This window comes from Scyliorhinus torazame, chromosome 9, assembly GCF_047496885.1.
Source record: "Scyliorhinus torazame isolate Kashiwa2021f chromosome 9, sScyTor2.1, whole genome shotgun sequence".
In the NCBI taxonomy this organism is placed as follows: domain Eukaryota; kingdom Metazoa; phylum Chordata; class Chondrichthyes; order Carcharhiniformes; family Scyliorhinidae; genus Scyliorhinus; species Scyliorhinus torazame.
Window position 1 is genome coordinate 55,066,398 of NC_092715.1, and position 14,385 is coordinate 55,080,782.

General features: G+C 48.8%; 1 protein-coding gene across 4 annotated transcripts in view; it reads left to right on the top strand.

Annotated features, from left to right (window-relative positions):
• LOC140429212 (neurolysin, mitochondrial-like) overlaps positions 1-14,385 on the top strand; it is a 108,647-nt gene that overhangs the window by 74,499 nt on the left and 19,763 nt on the right. The window lies entirely within an intron of this gene.

Genomic DNA, 14,385 nt, shown 5'->3' on the forward strand with positions numbered 1-14,385 from the left:
CTGCATACAGCAAGGCATGCAGGATTCCGATCCCGAAAGCCCAACAGACCCAAATGATGAGTGCCTCGAGTCTCCATATCAGGTGGGCATTATCACCACGCGTGAGAATGTCTCCTCCACTAATTCAAAGCGCCTCTCAATCCTAAGTGTGGATTCTGGTGACGAATGGCGCGCTGTCGTTAAAGTGAATCAGTGCAGAATCATATTTAAACTGGACACTGGTGCGTCTGTAAACCTCATATCCCGGGCAGACCTCAACAGCATCCGAGAGCAACCCAAAATTCTTCCACAAGCCTGCCAGCTCCTTGATTAGAATGGCAATGCCATAGCTGCTAGTGGATCATGTCATCTAGTTGTATCCCATAAGGCAATCACGGTGACGTTAAGATTCGAGATTGTCAGGCCTGACAAGGCATCCCTGCTCGGTGCCTGTGCATGTAAACTCCTTAATCTGGTACAGCGAATCCATGCCACGTCCTCTGCACCTCCGACTACCTCATCTCATGTGAATCTTCATGCTGATATCGATGACATCCTCGTGCAATATCCCGATGTGTTCGATGGGATGGGCACGTTCCCGTATCGCTACAAAATACTACTCAAGCCGGATGTCACCCCAGTCATTCATGCACCACGCCGGGTGCCAGCTCCTCTAAAGGATCGTTTAAAAGCGCAGCTGCAAGAGCTCCAAAGCCAGGGCATCATCTCAAGGGTCACTGAACCAACAGACTGGGTCAGCTCCATGGTCTGCGTGAAGAAGCCCTCAGGCGAAATACCAATCTGCATTGATCCCAAAGACCTCAATCACAACATCATGAGGGAGCACTACCCGATCCCGAAGCAGGAAGAAATAACCTGAGATGGCACACGCCATATTCTTTACCAAGCTGGACGCCTCACGTGGATTCTGACAAATACAACTGGACGACTCCAGCAGGAAGCTCTGCACGTTTAACACTCCGTTCGGCAGGTGCTGTTACAACCGCATGCCTTCGGTATCATTTCAGCCTCCGAAGCCTTTCACCGCATAATGGAGCAAATGATGGAGGGCATCGAGGGTGTGCGAGTCTATGTGGATGACGTGATAATCTGGTCCACGACCCCCGAGGAGCACATACATCGGCTCAAACAGGTACTTAAAAGGGTCCACGAGAATGGCCTCAAGCTGAACAGGGCCAAATGCTCATTTGGTCTGTCTTCAATCAAATTCTTGGGCGACCAAATATCCCAGCAGGGTGTGCAACCTGATTCCGACAAAGTAACGGAAATCAATGGCATTAAGACCCCAGAGGACAAGAACTACGCTTCCTGGGGGTGGTGAATTTTCTGGGAAAATTCATTCCTAACATGGCATCCCACACCACAGCCCTCCGGCACCGAGTAGAAAAGACCACAGTATTCCAGTGGACAACAACATATCAAGCGGAGTGGGTGGAGCTTAAGGCAAAGCTCAACACGGCCCCAGTCCTGGCGTTCTTTGACCCGACCAATGAAACGAAAATATCCACGGACGCAAGCCGTGCAAGGAGCACTTTGGTGCGGTGCTCCTCCAGAAAGATGACTCCTTGTCCTGGGCTCCAGTGGCATACTCATCCAGGGCCATGACTCCAACCGAGCAAAGGTACGCACAAATTGAGAAGGAGTGCCTGGGTCTCCTAACAGGAATCGTTAAATTCCACAATTACATATACGGTCTGCTAAAGTTCACGGTGGAAACAGGCCACAGACCCTTAGTCCACATCATCCAGAAGGACTTAAATTACATAACGCCCTGGCTACAGCGCATTCTTCTGCGACTCCGCCGATATGATTTTGACCTTGTCTACACACCGGGCAAGGAGCTGATAATCGCAGATGCCCTATCCAGATCCATCACTACATGCGAACATGTAGACTTCATTTGCCAAATTGAGGCACAGGTGCAGATGTGCGCCAGCAACTTCCCGACCACTGATGAACGTGTTGTCCAGATACGAGCAGAAACTGCCAAAAACCCTCTGCTGCAAAGGGTAATGCACCACCTTGCAAATGGGTGGCGCAAGGGGCAATGCCCCCAGTTTTTTAATGTCAAGGATGATTTGACGGTGGTTGAAACTGGATCGAATTGTTATCCCCCACAGCATGCAGGCCACGGTGCTCAAGCAGATCCATGAGGGTCACCTTGGAGTCGAGACATGCCAACGCAGAGCTCGACTGGCAGTTTACTGGCCTGGGATCAGCCAGGACATCTCCAACATGGTCCTCAATTGCGCCACATGCCAGAGATTCCAACCATCTCAGCCCAAGGAGACGCTCCAACAACACAAGCTCGTGACCTCTCCGTGGTCCAAGGTGGGAATAGACCTCTTTCACGCAAATAGGCGTGACTATGTACTTCTGATCGATTACTTTTCGAACTACCCAGAAGTTGTGAAGCTGTCGGACCTCATGTCAAAATCAAAATTGTGGGCAGCACGGTAGCATTGTGGATAGCACAATTGCTTCACAGCTCCAGGGTCCCAGGTTCGATTCCGGCTTGGGTCACTGTCTGTGCGGAGTCTGCACATCCTCCCCGTGTGTGCGTGGGTTTCCTCCGGGTGCTCCGGTTTCCTCCCACAGTCCAAAGATGTGCAGGTTAGGTGGAGTGGCCATGATAAATTTGCCCTTAGTGTCCAAAATTGCCCTTAGTGTTGGGTGGGGTTACTGGGTTATGGGGATAGGGTGGAGGTGTTGACCTTGGGTAGGGTGCTCTTTCCAAGAGCCGGTGCAGACTCGATGGGCCGAATGGCCTTCTGCACTGTAAATTCTATGATCAGTCATCAAGGCCTGCAAGGAGACGTTTGCCAGGCACGGTATACCACTCACAGTGATGAGCGACAACGGTCCATATTTCCACAGCCAAGAGTGGTCCAACTTTGCACAATCCTACCACTTCAAACATGTCACATCCGGTCCCCACTACCCGCAGTCAAACGGGAAGGTGGAAAAAGGGGTCCACATTGTCAAGCAGCTGCTCTGCAAGGCTACAGACTGCATCTGATTTCAACCTTGCACTGTTGGCATGTAGGGCAACCCCTCTGTCGACTGGTCTGTCTCGGGCTCAACTACTCCTGAATCACAACCTGCGGACAACTGTTCCAGCCATCCACGTTCCAGTCCTTGATCACCTCCCGGTGCTAAGAAAAGTGCAGCGACTCAGGAACCAGCAGAAGATCACGTATCATGCACATGCAACTGATTTGCCTGTGCTGGCTCCAGAAGATGTTGTTCGCATCAAGCTGCCTGAGGGAGATTGGTCAACCCCAGCTGTTGTACGACAGGCTGCCCCCAGGTCTTTCATTGTTCGCATGGCTGATGGCTCCATTCTCAGGCGCAACAGAAGGGCACTGCGCAAAGTTGCCTGCCACCACCACCTGACCACACCCCTCCGTATGTCGAGGCGCCTCCTCCGGACATTTCAAACTATGAGCCCGCCAATCTGGCAGCAATCCCGCCTGTCGAGACGCCGGCGCCATCGTCCCCCCCCCACCTCTAAGGCGGTCGACACGAATCCACCGCCCATCACAAAGACTGGACTTATAGACTTTAACTGTTACTTTTGTTCACCTTGTTCTGTAAATGCACGATAGACACCTTCCCATGTATATATGTTCACTCACTCACCATTTTGCACATAGTCACACATGTAAATACAAGCACACAGCCACAAGCATCCAAAATTTATTTTAAAAGGGAGAGGTCATAATATGCACTCGTGTTCATAATGAGATACAGACGGGCAGTGATGGACACACACAGGAACCAATCACCATACAGAATACAGAACAACCAATCAGCAGGCAGGACACTACAGGGGACATTACCAGTATAAAACACACGAGGCAGGAAGGCCCGGCCTCTTCGTACTGTTGATAGCTGTTGCAGCAGTCAGGGTGCAATGTACAGTCAGCACCCACTACAACATGGCACAGGGCAAGTCTGGGCAAGCCAGACCAAGGTTAGCAAGCTTAGATTGGTAGAGTGTCGACTCACAGCGAACTATGTACATTACTCGGCAAGTTCAATAAAGCAGTGTTGAACCATCTACAGCGTTGGAAGCCTGTTTTCAAGTGATACTGCATCGAGTTGCAGTCCGTGTTAATCCAACACAGATAACACATCAAGATGAATGGGTAAGATTTGGGGTTGTACCTCGCCCCTCCCACTTCCCATTGAACAGTTTTTGCATATCAATCTTCTGGAACCCACATGATGTTTAGCCTCTCGGGACAGGTGGCAAAGGGAAACTGATGCCACAAAATTATAAACCAACAGGAGAACCACGGTAGCATAGTGGTTAGCACAAATGCTTCACGGCTCCACGGTCCCAGTTTCAATTCCCGGCTTAGGTCACTATATGTGTGGATGGTTCTCCCCGTGTTTGCATGGGTTTCCTGCGGGTGCTCCGGTTTCCTCCCACAGTCCAAAGATGTGCAGGTTAGGTTCATTGGCTATGCTGAATTGCCCTTGGTGTCCAAAAAAAAAAGGTTAGGTGGGGTTACGGGGACCGGGTGGAGGTGTAGGGATAGAGTGGAGGTATGGGCGTAGGTAGTGTGTTCTTTCCAAAGGCCGGTGCAGACTGGGTGGGCCGAATGGCCTCCTTCTGCACTGTAAATTCTATGCTAACCAAGCCATCAGAAATGGAACAGGGAACTCGGGATATTTTAAGCTGCATAGGGGAACGAGGCAGGCGTGTCCCACGTCCTCCCTTTTGTTTGCGTTGGTGATAGAGCCCTTGGTCATTGCACTAAGGGGCTTCGATAAATGAAGGTGGACAGTGAAGAGTGGGGAGTGTAGGGTGTCTCTGTATGCTGATGACTTTGTTGTATATTTTCAACACGGTTCCCACAGTGGGTTTTGTGAGGCCATGAAGAATCCAGCACGAGTTTGTAGAGTCAAAAGAAAAGAACTTTATTTATAATTATATACAGCAGCAGTAGTACTTCACCACTGCTTCCTACTCCAGCTGGTACCACATTGGCCAGCTCTATTTATGCAGGTGAAACTGCTAATGATTTCCCGCCCCCTCGTTGGGGAAGCTCATGCTCCCTAACAAATATGGGATACCCAATTGTCCCCAGCCAATAGTATTCAGGCAGCTTATGACAGTGAGAAATATAAAGGGGCTGCTTAAGCGATTTGGGCTTTTTTGGGTTACAAATGGAATTTGGAAAGAGCAAGTGCTTTTTTGTCTCCCTGGCAGGGACGGATGCTGGCTTTGGAGGATTGCCGTTTCGTGTGGCGACGATTCACTTCATGTATTTGGGGGTGCAGGTGGCTCAGGATTGTGCCTGGCTCCATAAATTTAATTTTACGAGCCTGGTGGGCAGGGTCAAGGATGATTTGTTGAGGTGGAACAGCCTCCCCTCTCATTGGCAGGCCGGGTCCAAGCGGTAAAGATAGAAACATGGAAAATAGGAGCAGGAGAAAGCCATTCGGTCCTTTGTGCTTGCTCCGCCATCCTACTCTCAACAATTAGCCAGTTGTTTGAGAGGGTGGAGGTTACTTACGAGCAGTGTGGGAGAGGCTTGGCCAACCATGTACATATGTTCTGATCCTGCCCGAAGTTGGAGACATTTTGGAGGTCTTTTTCAGCACCATGTCAGCGATCTTGGACTTGGAACCCAGTCCCCTGGAAGCCATATTTGGGGTGTCGGACCTGCCGGATCTGCAGACGGGGGAGAGGCGGATGTTTTAATCTTCGCTTCGCTGATTGTTCACAGGCAGGTCCTGTTGAGGTGGAGGTCAGCTTGTCCATCCTGTGCCTCAATGTGGCTGTGGTCCTGATGAAGATCCTGTATCTTGAGACAGTGAAGTTCACCTTGAGGGGGGGATGGGGTCAATTGAGGAGTTCCATAAGAGGTGGGATTTGGTTATTCTTCACGATGAAGAGTTGGTTACCGTCAGCTGGTAAGGGGGAAGCGGGGGTTATTCTTCGAGTCGTGTGGGTTGGTTGGTAGAGTGGGGAGGTTCTTCTGTTATTCCTTTTTTGTGTTTTCCGTGTATAAAATGTTAAAAACCAAATTAAAATATTTTTTAAAATAGAAATGGAATAGGGGAAAAAGTTGGCACAAAAAACAAGTAATCCATGAGCAATTTGTTTGTTCACGAATCAAATGAAAATAGAAATAAACAATTTGTGAACCATGTGGCAATTTGATAGACTGCACAGCAAGCTCCGAATAAATAATTGAAGCTGACGCCTGTACAAGTGCCAAAGGAAGAACCAAATAGATGAATGTTAATTTGTTGGTGCATGCTTTCGAATCTCCTCTTCATTCTTCATACAATCTTGCAGATTCTTCAGGTAAGCTGTTGAAATTTTGTGATGTTTGTCAAATTGAGGATAGGAAGCCAAGTAGGTACCTCTTTTGGGTCATTATCACTAATATATTTTCAGCAAAGTGGGAAATGCTGAAAGCTCCATTCTGAACTCCAACTACCAGCCAAGAGCTAGGTTCAAATACTTGATAGAATCTAGTCATCTTAAATTTGTGACTTTTCTGATATGGTTAGACGGGGTGGATTTTCGGCATAAATCCATTGAAATTCCAGTGTAAGGGTAGGACTGAATTGCATATTCATGTCACTTTACTCTAGAGTTTCAATCTAATATGTTTTATATGCCAACTAAAAATTCATCCTACGCTGCATAATACAAATTTTAATAGGTTTTCCCATACCAATATTTTGAGATAAAGTCCTTTTTATTATTTCTTTCTTGCTGTGAAAGCAGGCATTGTCATATGGCATGCATTGATCTGGAATTAATTTTTACATTATGATACCAGTTTTTTGTTTTCTACCCCATTATACATGCCTTCAGTTCCGTGTGATCTACTTTCCAGAATTAACCTAGCAATACTAAATTGCTAGTAATAAATAATAAAATAAGCATTTGTAACTGAATAGTGTGAGACCTTATTGTCCGATTAAACTGAATTTTAACTCCTGTGTAGATTAACAACTGGGCATCTTTCAAATTTTGAACATGAGCTATTGCAATGAATAATGAATCCAATAAACAACAGTTTTGAGTGAATTGTTATTAGAATAGGTATTATGATCTTTTAAAGGTCAATTCATACTCTGACTTTCAGGTCTTAGATTAGAATTTTATGTCTGTATTCACATCCTCAAGGCAAAGAGGGGAGCTGGAGAAATTCCTGGTTCGGCCTGCCCACCTCCGGCAAAAGTGCCCAGAAAGGCAGGATCTTCATTTCTGGGGCCGGGTGTGAGCTGGGGTTGGGCCAGCCAACCCGGGAAGAAGTGCGGAGGCAGCCACAGAACTTGCCTATTGCAGAGGTGGGCTGTTTAAAAGACTTGCCTCGGTGCTGTGAGATCTTCCCCACCACTCCATATTTCCTCATACCCCGTTTGCAGTTTCTGCTCTTCCACCCACCTCCTCAGATGCTTCACACCTCCAATGCCAAGCTCTGCCCTTTCACCTATATACCCCTTTATGCCAAACTCTGCCCTCCAGCTCAACCCCATGCCAAGTTCTTGCACTTCCATGCCTATTGAACCACTGTGCACTTTACACCACAGTGTAAAGCTGTATGTCTAACAAAAAGCTTTGAAAAGATGTGATCCCATGGTCACTTTCCTCTATGCTTGGAAATGAAAGGTCTGGAAAAACTAATGGAAGCTTCAATCATCTAGGATCTTTTAAATTTCAGAAGCCACAAACACATAAAACCGCTTGAATTATGTCAGCAAGCATTGTGAAATTGACTGCAGAGATCAGAAAGCCATAGCTATCAATTAAACAACATTATCTTTGGGGCACGGGTGTTCTGTTATTCTAATAGATGATAATAGGCCCTCAGAAAGACTTAAATAAAAGGTCCCCTCACGCACACTATGGTTCACAAGGAGCTGTGAACTTTGATTCTTTAAAAACCTGATCTGACTCTATTGAAATACCTGTCCCCGCAATGGAGCTAGTCAGGTCGGAACTGCCAGATTCAGGCTTCTGACATGAAGCGGCCCACACCTTATTGGTGAGTTGGGGCTTTGGAGGAGGTTCGAGAGTCGAAAGATCGGGCCACCATTTAAAAATTGGGTCCCAATAATCTGCACTGATGATTTCCGGCGGTCAGAGCTCTTCAGTGCAGAAAACGGGACTAAGTACAGCCTCGTCGGGCGTTCCCCGCTGAGGCCCGTATATCCCCGAAAGGGCCTTCAATAGTGTGTTTTTCGGTGCTCCGAATGCCAGGAAGCACCCAGCTACAGGACTCAGTTCCCATTTGTGTAGATCGTGCTCACCGGAACTCTTTCTACAGGAGCAGATACTTGATGTCGAGGAAGGAGGTTGAGGGGCGACCTGATAGAGGTATACAAAATTATGAGGGGCATAGACAGAGTGGATAGTCAGAGGCTTTTCCCCAGGGTAGAGGGGTCAATTACTAGGGGGCATAGGTTTAAGGTGAGAGGGGCAAGGTTTAGAGTAGATGTACAAGGCAAGTTTTTTACGCAGAGGGTAGTGGGTGCCTGGAACTCGCTACCGGAGGAGGTAGTGGAAGCAGGGACGATAGGGACATTTAAGGGGCATCTTGACAAATATATGAATAGGATGGGAATAGAAGGATACGGACCCAGGAAGTGTAGAAGATTGTAGTTGAGTCGGGCAGTATGGTCGGCACGGGCTTGGAGGGCCGAAGGGCCTGTTCCTGTGCTGTACATTTCTTTGTTCTTTGTTTGTTCTTTGTAAGGCGAAGGGTTTTAAGGAAACATCATGACTTTGTATAATGACATTGTACTTTTTAAAAATTGCTGAAACAAAACAGATGATGGAAGGCCACCTTCTGTGCAGTAAACGTAAATGGTTAAAATTTTGAAAAGGATTGCTTTTTGCCTCTCGAGACAGAGGTGAGTTGAAACCTCATCAATATTAATTTGATGATAATGGCTCTGATAAATTGTCTCAGATAGGATCCCTTAATAGTTTGACTGAGTGCGGATGGCATGTGTGGAGTCTGATATGAGTGATATGTTTAGGGGCTGGTTTAGCACAAAGCTTAAAGAGCTGGCTTTTAAAGCAGACCAAGGCAGGCCAGCGGCACGGTTTAATTCCCGTACCAGCCTCTCCGAACAGGCGCCGGAATGTGGCGACTAGGGGCTTTACACAGTAACTTCATTTGAAGCCTACTTGTGACAATAAGTGATTTTCATTTCATTTCATTTTCATATGATTCTATATTCTGATTAGTATGTCTTAATCCCTTCGAAAGAAATTTGCTCAAGTGCAAAATTGCATAAATAATACCAAGACTAGCACTGGTGCCACGTGGAACACGATGGACTCTAATCAGAAATGGTGTTGGATACTCCGGAATAGGGATTGACACTCGAGGCTGACAAGATGTAGCCACCTATTAACACTCTGCTCCCCACACACACATTCATCCCAGCAAACAAGATGGCAGCATGGAGGGGACTTCCGGCGGCAGCCATGTAGTGAATGGGCTGCTCCGGTTTGAAGGTGTTGGTTTGGGCACTTTATACCCACTAGTGGGGTAGCTCCGACAGGAAAGTGGTACAGAAGGTGTAGAGGGAGAGGTTCTCCCCAAGGTTGGCATGCCTAATGGCTACCAGACCCAGCAAAAAACAGTTAAAGACCTGGCTATGGAATTGGAGGAGACCTGTGGCGCAGAAACAATTGCGAGAATGGCGGAGGGGGAAGCATCGTCGCCCATGGGAAAGTCCTAGATGGAGCATTTGATGGCCTTTATCAAAGCCGAATTTTGTCAGCAAAGGAAGGAGATGCATGGCGACTGGTTGAAGACCATTGAGGGCGCAGATGCACCTCTACGAGGACTGATGCACTGTGTAAAGAAGTGCCTTGAGGCACAAGGGGCGACGATACGTGAGGTGGAGAAGGTGGTGTCCGACCCGATCGATCAGATATGTCCCTGGAGGTGGGGTCGGGTTCCTGGGGGACCTCTATGCAAGTCACTGAGAGTGAGGAGCAGGAGAACAGGTCCAGGCTCAGAACCTGGGTCTGCCAGAGAGTGTGGAAGGAACGAGCGGCATAAAATATGTGTCGAGGATGCTGTCCCGGTTGGTGGAGGAGAGGGTGTTGGACAAGGTCCCAGAGGTGGACAGGGCCCACAGGTCTCGAAGGCAGAAGCCGAGAGCAGGGCAGCCACCAGGTGGTGATTGTGCTGTTGCACAAGTTCGTGGAAAAGGAGAAGATCCTGCAGTGGGCCAGTGCGAAGCGAGACTGTGAATTGGAGGAGAATCGTGTCTGACTATACCAGGACCTTGGTGCGGAGCTGGTGAAGAGGCGTGCTGGATTCAACAGGGCCAAGGCAGTGTTGAAGTGAAGGAAGATTTGGTTTGGGGTGCTGTACCCGGTGTTGCTCATTTACCTGAACCACAAGCCGCGAGTATGTTTTTTGTATTGGACAAATGACCACACAACCAGTTTGTTAGTTCAACTATAATTTATTATTAAACACAGGCTTGTTTCTATGCGTAATAATCTACACGCGGCTACTTATTAAACTACACCAAACAACTAAAATGACCTTTACTTAACTTCCAAGTGACCGGCTCTGTGCAGGTTAGATAAGGCCTTTATCTGGATCCTCACATGTGCCAGCTGGAAGTCTTTAGGTTCATCTCGGCTGCGGCTCGTCCTTCAGGTAGCGATCACGGGTCCTTGAACTTGGCTGGTCGATATGCTGCAGTTGGTCGGAGCAGAGGCCTGTCCCAAAAGAGACCGAATACTGGTTGCGTAATTCTTATCCCCCCAATCCTTCGTGCTCTTTTGGGCGGTCCCAACTCGGGATCCAATGGATCGAGGGGGTTTTGATCACCCTAATCGATTCTGGCCAATTAAGGGCAGGTACCTCGATGGCTTGGGCGGGTCCTAGCTGCTGTTGTCCAAGGCATGTATGCACTCCCGTATAAGGAAAATAGGCGCCCCCAAGTCTTCTACTGTTGCTACGTTTCGATCTGTGTCCCATTGTCCTGGGGAAATCGATGATTGACCTTTAGCAGGTGTGAGTTTTCAGTTAGGTCTGGTTTATCTTTACACAATACACAGGGGCTGTGTACCGTATGTGTCCCAACCTGACCACAATTCCCATTATCTTTTGCGGGTGGCCATTTTAGATGGCCATACCGGTGAAACTGTGGGTCACATTTGAAGGCACTGAGTATTATTTCAAAATGCCAGAAGAGGCCATTGAATTTAAAAGGGACCATAAACTGTGGGAGAATGGGGAAGGTCCGATGGTTACCCAACGGAATTTTATAAGTAGTTTGCGACGGACCTGGCACCACATCTCTTGGGAATGTTTAATGAGGTGCTGGAGAAGGGGGAGCTGCCGGAGATGATGACACAGGCAACGATCACACTGATACCAAACGAGTGGAACGATCTGTTGGAATGTCGGTCATATACGCATCTGAAAGTGTTGGTTAAGTTGGTGGCAGGAAGGATGGAAGGCTGTGTCTCATGGGTAGTTGTGGAGGACTGTGGTAAACACCACTGGTAACACATTGCGTGTATTACGGTACTGCCACTCTATTACAGGTATAACAGTAAAACCCAGCCTGCTGGCTCCTAGCAGGTGGCGTATAAAAGTGTGTGCTCTCCTGCGCTGCTCCCATTTTGGTTCCAGCTGCAGGGGGCACAACATCTTGTGCAATAAAGTCTCGATTGTTTCACCATTCTCGTCTCGTGGTAATTGACGGTACATCAAGGATCAAATAGGCAGGCAGCTTTCTAGTAATATAGGGAGGCTCTTAAACGTGATCAAGGCCCCGTTGAGAGTTCAGGTACCGGAAGTAGTGGTGTCAATGGATGTGGAGAAGGCACTCGACTGGGTGGAGTGGCGGTATCTGTTTTAGGTCCGAGAAAGATTCGGGTTTGGGCCGAAGTTTGAGACATAGGTACGCCTGTTATATGTGGCACCTGTGGCGAGTGTATGGTCCAATGATATGGGTTCAGGAAACTTTGAACCGCACAGGGGTGCCCGCTGTCGCTGTTGTTGTTTGCGCTAGCTATGGAGCCTCTGGCGATGGCACTTAGAGGGTCGACAGAGTCGCAAGGGATTACAAGGGGACGTAGGGAACATCGGGTGTCGCTACACGCGGACAACCTGCTATTGTATGTATCGGACCCGCTGGAGAGCATGGAGAGGATTATGGATCTGTTGGGGAAGTTCGGAGCATTCTCGGGATATCTGCTAAATGTAGGGAAAAGTGAAGTGTTCCCGGTGAACGAGTTTAGATACCTGCAGGTAAAGGATTTCGCGCGGAAGGTTTGGAAAGAGTTCCCCAGGTTACCGAGGTACACCCTCTTGGAGCGATTGCTGCTCCCGGACGTGGAAGAGGAGGGTAGGATCGGGGACATATCCAGGTGGCTGGGAGACCAGGGAGGTGAGCAGGTGGTGAAGATTAAGGAGAGGTGGGAGGGGGAGTTGGAAGGGGAGATAAACTGAAGTGAGGCACTACAAAGGGTAAGTGCGACCTCCTTGTGCGCAAGTATGAGCCTGATACAGTTCATGGTGGTACACGGTACATATGACCTGGGCAAGAATGAGTGGGGTCTTCTGGGGTGGCAGATGAGTGTGGGCGGGAACCAGCAAATCAAACACGTGTTCTGGGGCTGCGAAAAGTTGGAGAGATTCTGGGCAGGAGTGTTTGCGGTGCTAACGAGGAGAAGGTTGAGCCGGACCCTTTGGTGGCGATATTTGGGATATCGGAGATGCCGGAGCTGATGTAGGGGAGGAAGGCCGATGTTGTGGCCTTCGCCTCTCTGATTGCCTGGCGAAGAAATTTATTGGAAGGGCACTGAGCAACGCCACCAGGGAGCGGCCTGGCTGGGTGACTTATATGACTTTCTCCGGCTGGAAAAGATCAAATACAAATTAAGGGGGTCAGCAGAGGACTTTGAGGCAAGGTGGGGGTTGTTCATGGCCCTGTTTGAGGAGTTGTTCTCATGGTGGGGGGGCTGGAAAAGGGGAAAAATTTGTACAAACTGTATAGTTGTGTGTTGGGGTGTTTGTTTCCCAAATTGTTTGCTTTGTGACCTTTTATATAAAATTGGAATAAAATACAATTTTTAAAAAAGTAGGCGGGCATGTCGGTGTTGACACCGCTATGTGGGAGCCACAGGTTTAAGCCGGGGGAGGTTGGGATGTACGGTAAGTGGAGGGAAGCGGGGCTGGAGAGGGCGAGGGACTTGTACTTGGAAGGGAAGTTTCTCGGTCTGGATGAGTTGCGGGAGAGATTTGAGTTGCCAAGGGGGAGTGAATTTAGATATATGCAGGGGCTTTGCACAAAAGGAGTAGAGGACGTTTCCCAGGTTGCCGGAGTACACCTTATTGGAGCAATTGCTGCTCCCCGATAAATTGGGAGAGTGCAGGATGGCGGATATATATGGGTGGGGGGGATGGGTTATGGGTCATATGGGGGAGCAGGGCACAGGTGTTGAGAATCAAGAACAAATGGGAGGAGGAGTTGCGTGGGGGGGGGGGGGGGGGGAGATCTGCTGGGGGCTGTGGTGCGAGGCGGTAAATAGGGTGAGTTCAACCGCCTTGCACGAGAATGAGCTTTATTCAGTTCAAGGTGGTGCACAGTGTACATATGACCTGGTACGTATAACCGAGGATGAGTGGGTTCTTCTAAGGGGTGGCCGAGTGCGAGAGGTCTGAGCGAGGGCCAGCGAATCATGTGCACATGTTCTGGGGTTTTGAGAGGTTGAAGAGATACTGGGAAGTGGTGTTTGGGACGTTATCTAAAATTGTGGGGATGGACGTCTGGCCGGACCCAATGGTGGTGATCTTTAAGGTATCGGAAGTGCTGGAGCTGCTGGAAGGAAAGGGGCTGATGTTGTGGCCTCCGCCCTTCTAATTGACCGGCGAAGTATCTTGCTAAATTGGAGGTCAGAAACGCCGCCGGGGGTGGCGGCCTGGCTGGGGGACTTTTTCGATTTTGCGATTTTCTCCGGTTGGAAAAGATTATATTTGAGTTGAGCGGGTCAGTGAAGGGCTTCGAGACACGGTGGGGGTTGGTCATGATGATGTTTGAGGAACTGTTGTCGTTTGGGGGGGGGGGGGTGTAAAAAGGGGGGCAATTGTACAAACTGTGGATTGTGAGTTTGTGGAGTGTGTTTTTGTATATGTTGCTTTTTACACGTTTGGAATAAAGAACATTTTTTAAAAAAAGATGGCGGCACAGAGAGCGGCACCCCAGTTTGCAGACGCGGAGCTGGTGGAGGAGAGGCGGGCCATCCTGTACCTTGGGGTGGGAAGGAGCCTGTCACTCGCTGCCATACACCAGACCTGGGTGCAGGTGGCAGATCATATGGGCACCACCACCAAGACCGGACAGCAATCTTGTAAAAAACTG